The sequence below is a fragment of the Cylas formicarius genome, unplaced genomic scaffold (genome assembly GCF_029955315.1).
Source record: "Cylas formicarius isolate icCylForm1 unplaced genomic scaffold, icCylForm1.1 PGA_scaffold_10__41_contigs__length_53128322, whole genome shotgun sequence".
NCBI lineage: Eukaryota > Metazoa > Arthropoda > Insecta > Coleoptera > Brentidae > Cylas > Cylas formicarius.
The window spans coordinates 1,110,216-1,116,260 of NW_026844214.1; positions in this window are offsets into that span (position 1 = coordinate 1,110,216).

Here is a 6,045-nt window from a genome sequence, read left to right on the forward strand (position 1 = left end):
CGTTCTTGTATACGATAAACAGCAAGGGACCGAGATGGTTGTCTTGTGGAACTCCCCATGCAATTGGAAATGGTTTTGACAGGTGCAGACGAGTGCAAAGTCGACACAAGCTTCGGCAAGCTTGTCGAATCAGCTTGCTTCTTCTTGGTTAACATATATTTTTTTTATTTAATTACCAATTATTGATTAATGATAAGCCAAGGAAATCGTGTCGCATAGTAGATAAGTATAACCGGGGACAATAAATCTACAAAAGTTTTTTTACACTGAAATAATTAATATTTTCAACCAACAAAAAACTAGACAACTATGAACTTTTTAAATAGAAATACGAAAAACAACAAAAAGAAACAGAATATCAAAATTTGCTTATACCTTAACGCGTAAAAAAAAAGATTGTGATGTCATAGCCAACTATATTCTTAAATATTTTGATATTTCATTATTGTTTTGATGCCAGATGAAATGAGCACTTTAAGAGAACATTTTTTTAACTAGACTTTATGGACCGAATTAATGAACACTTTTTAGTTAATTTTTTTGCATATATTTATTTATTTATTCAAATTTGTTACCTTGGTTAGTTAGCCTATAAACCATAATTACTTTTTTTTGTTATTTGGTATTGTCAATCAACCATTAAATAGTTCTTTAATTAAGAATTCTGAAATTTTATTTAATCTGCATTCTTAGCAATAGGTTTTGTTCGTATATATGTCTTTGCTATTTAAAAAATACCAAATATTGCCAAAAAGAATTTATACTCTTTATTTATACCATATTTAACATCGAATATCTCAAAAAGTAAGAAAAATTTAAATATTATATAAATTTATTTAAATTACATACTTACCTTATTTTTTATCCTAAAATTGATATCGCAATAAAAATATAGGGTGCTCCATTTGAAAATCTTGAGATTTTATTCATTGAATTTGCCAAAACGGCACCACTTATTTGGGCCACCCTGTATAAGCTGAGGAGCATCGTCAAACTGGTTGAGTAGTGCATCATCTCCTTAGTATGTGGTTAAATTTACGTTGCAATACTTGGATCAGTAGCGTCACAACACAATTTTATATGGGGCAATTCAAATATGCAAAAAAACACATAACCTCAATTTCTGCCTAAACTATGAAAAATTCGAACAGGAATATTTTAAGAAAGTGACCTTTACTTTAACCAAGTATTCCAAAAATGTCGATATATACAGGGTATTCCATTTAAAATAACAAAGTTGATGTCGGAGGGGACACTTTTGGGACACCCTGTATCAACAAAATTATAATATTCAAAATCTTCAAGAGAGTCCAAGAAACTTTTGTACGAAACATTTTTTTGTATCTCCCATGGGTTTCCGTTTTATTTGGCACACGGTGTACAGTGTTGGTCAAAAGTGGACGAAACACCGATGGTGAATTTGGAAATCCATTTTTCAGTTGACTTGATTTTTTTCATAAAATTTTATAGTGCCTTTTTGACACGTTTGAAAAATGGCTGAAAAAATGTGTTATCGTGTAATTTTGTTAAAAAATATAATAAAACGAGCAAAAGGGGCAAAAATTATATACACCTTCTGAAAATTTCACGGTATTTGGACGAAGTACAAATCTAGACTAGACATAACATGAAAATAATCAACTTTTTACGATTTATGCACTACAAAATTGTTTGAAATGACTTTTTTTTTAATTGTCAAAATTGTTTCATTTTACTTTATGGCATAATCCACTGCTGAGCAGCATTGTATATCACAGCAACAGTAGAACCAATAATGACATACGGATCAGAATGTTGGCAGCGAAAGGAATCAACGAGGAGGAAAATAGATGCTGTAGACATGGATTTTCTCAGAAGATCATGGAGCACATCTAGGTTACAACATATACCAAATGACGACGCCTTACAAATCGAATACACTGAACAACTGAACAAATTGTAACAAGACAACTGGCATTTGACTCACGTGTTTATTTGACACGAGCGGAGCGAATGTTCAATAAACCAGTGACTTAAATACTTTACCAAACTTGTTGCATACTATACTCTTTCAAAGACCGTTAGTTTTTGCGTAAAACAACACGAATAAATTCATTGCAACAAGGCAAGCAAAGACATCATCCACGTATCTATACCACCATAGAAAAGTTTTACTTAAAGGATGTTGCATGATATTTGCAAATTATCCATCAAAATCTAACAAAGGACTAAGTGGGTTTCCCATAATCAAACCTTCCTTAGAGATGTAAATCTGTCCATTAAATTCAAAATAATTTTGGTCTAAAGATACTATTAAGTAATCTAATTTGTTGGTTTCTGAAATATATTCTGGGAGATCGATAGCTATGACTGTCTTCCCTTTATCTGCACGTGTAAATATTATGTTATTTTGTTTTTGATAGTTTTTACTAGTAAAGTCACTAGCCATGGAGATTAACAAAATGAGACATTCAAATGTATTGCTTAACGATCAATTAGATTTAAATACGTGATGAATACTTTTTCTGCGACCGTTAGCTTTTGGGTACATTTTCGAAAAACAACACGAATACATGTCATAATTGACATACGTCAAAATTCAAGGCATGGGAAATATCTCCGAAAATATCCGATTGCTCCCGGAAATGTCCGAAGTGCGGATCCGTGGGAAACGAAACTGACGTGGTAAAATGACGCTTCCCGCACCCTGGATCGGTGTGTAATTTGGTATTTTACAGACGGCAGTAGAAAAAATATTTCGTATATAATTTGTCACGACAAACATGAAAATTGGCATAGGTACAGGATTATTTGCTATATTTTTGTGATATATAAAGAATAATATGCAAAAACTAGTAGGCAACTGCGCAACTGCGAGGCAAACGTGGTCACCTACGTTGTTTTAATCGTCGAAATCTACTCTCGGGCAAGTTTATGCAAATTTTATGCGGCATATTATGAAACCCACATCTCAAGAAAACCGCACAAGCTAAAAAACCATAAATTAAGTGCATACGAAAGCCTTGAGAATATTTTAAACCGCTACCTATACGGTACACACACACAATATTTCGAAAATATTTTCCCAAGATTGTTGCGGCAACTTTTTTCAACGTTTTTCCCAACAAGAGCAACGATTTTGTAAACGCGCTCCGGCGTTGCCCCTTCCTTACATTTAAATTAAAAATATTTTTGCAATAAAAGAAAAACCGAGCCACACACACACACGCACACGTATAAGCCTCCGGAGGGACTACAACAGTTTGAAACTCTCGAGTCGAATCCGGTCGAACGAATATTGCTAATCGCAGTGAAAGCGGGGAGCGTAAAATATTTCTCTGGTCTACTGGAGCATGTCACTGCATTGTGAAGTCGACCAGACGTGGCCACCAGATATAGGATATCTTGTGCGGGGGCATTGATCGCCCGCTCGATAGTTCGTTTTTATTTTGCTGTAATGTCGAGAGACACGTCATGTTGGAAATCCCGAACTGGTCTCTAGTCATTGCCGGTATCAATAAGAATGTACCGTGCGTTCAATTTATCTTGATAACTCGTTTGTTTTTAGATACATCCAGATAAACAGAAAAACAAAATGTAGGGTTAATAGGCAAGTTTTTTCCAAGTGACGTATAAAACAGAACACCATCAATTTTCTGGCATATAATCCAATGGAACACCCTGTATATTATGTATGTTATATAATGGAATATCTTATTCCGATTACAATGATGTCATCCGCAGAAATAGGTAAAGTTTAATAATTATATGATCCTCAAGAATTGTGTCTTTCAAAGGTTTTAGAAAAAATTATAAATAACCAGTTGCCAGAACACGTGGAGAAAAATCAGATTCTTTCCGAAAATCAATCTGGATTTAGGTGGTATCACGGATGTTCCTTCAGTTTTAGCACTATTAGATTTTTCAAAAGCGTTCGACACAATAAATGACAAAACATTGTTAGCAGTTTTGCACTATATTGGGTTAAGGGGTCAGGCTATAAATTTTTTTAAATTTTTTTTTAAGTATAACAACACAGGGTGTTAAGATTGTCGAAACGATGTCGGAAGAGATACCAATGAACTGTGTGGTATGGTCTGTTCATAGATATAAGGAAGTGACCAATTGCTTTTGAATGGGATTATCCAAAATTATTACCTAAAGTCTCGGAATTTAAATTCAGGTAAGATTGTGGTGCGTAATAGAAAATAATTTTATACCTATCTGTGTTTAATATTCTTTGGTTTGGTATACTACTTAGTTTAATTTTATTAGTAATCATTCTTATTTCCTGTGTACTATAGCGTGTGTTGAATCGTGTGCGAGTTATGCAAAATATATGCGAGTCTAGTGTATCTCAGGAGATGCTCCTGCCCAAATGCAGAAAACACTATTCAATTGAGATTAAGGAAGTTATAAGCAATGTTTATTTGATTATCATTGAACGTGGTGCCAGCAAGCAAGCATCTTTAGAGGAAACGGCCACATTGACGAAAATTCCAACATCAACTGTATGGAAAATTGTGAATAATCCCATTTCAGCGAGGAAAAAAAGAAGCGATGCTGACATTTTCTAGAGTGTAGATAAAATTGATCAGGATATAATACGGCATAAAATTTACCAGTTATACGAGGAACAAAGCGTGCCTACATAAGATACCTTAATTAGGAGGCTGGAAAAAGATGAAACCGGTGTTAAATGTGGCAGAACTACCTTATGGAAGTGTATTCAACACATGAGTTTTAGATTTAAAAAAACTGACAAAAGGCAAGTTTTAATGGAATATTTTAGAATTTGGAAATGGCGACTGGAATATCTAGAAAAAATTAGTATTTACAGAGAACAACAAAGGCCAATTATTTACTTGGATGAAACCTGGTTCGACACTTATGATACCCCGGAAAAGGGTTGGGTTGACTCAACTGATAAATGGACTTTCCCTATCTGCGAAAAAAAAAAGATTCTTCTCTGGATTACCATGAAGACACCACCGCTGATTTATTTCAAAGTTGGTTTAAAAACAAACTAGTTCCAAACATTCCTCCTAATAGCGTCATTGTAATGGACAATGTAAGTTATCACAGTAGACAGTTGACTAAAACCTCTTCCTCATGTGACACTAAAGCAACAATCCAAAACTACATGTATAATAACGACATTTATTTTCACGAAGATTATACCAAAAAGCATTTAATTGAAGCTCTACAAAGCTTGAATCTGCAAAAGGAATACGTCTGTGATTATTATGCAAAAAATCTAGTGCATACAGTTTTAAGGCTTCCACCTTACCACTCTATATTTAATCCCATTGCACATGTTTGGCAGCAACTGAAATCTGCCATTCGTCGAAACCGAAGTTTTTAACATAACTCCACAAAGTTGAACAAATTCTGTTAAACATATAGAAAAATCAGAACAATCGTATATCCATATTCCAAATAATATAGAACAAATAATAATTAGAACAGGCGATGATAGCGATAGTGATTCTGATATATTATGTGAATAATTTTAAGTAATTTAAGTAGGTAATAAAAATAATTTGTAATTTTATTTTAGATTTAAACATAAATACATACATAATTAAATAAATATTGTTTAGTTCATATTTTTCCTAACAAAACCCCAAATAATTAAATTGTAAGCAAAGTGTAAAACAAACGCGCCATCAAAAAGAGATAAAAGAATAACTATTTTGCATGCTGGCTCTAAAGATGGTTGGATTCCAAATGGACTTTCTCTGTCTGCGAAAAATATTAAAGATTCTTCTCTGGATTACCATGAAGACACCACCGCTGATTTATTTGAAAGTTGGTTTAAAAACAAACTAGTTCCAAACATTCCTCCTAATAGCGTAATTGTAATGGACAATGCAAGTTATCACAGTAGACAATTGACTAAAACCCCTTCCTCATGTGACACAAAAGCAACAATCCAAATCTACATGTATAATAACGACACTTATTTTCACGAAGATTATACCAAGAGCAATTAATTGAGGTTCTACAAAGCTTGAACCTACATTTGGATAAGGCTTCCACTTTACCACTGTATATTTAATCCCA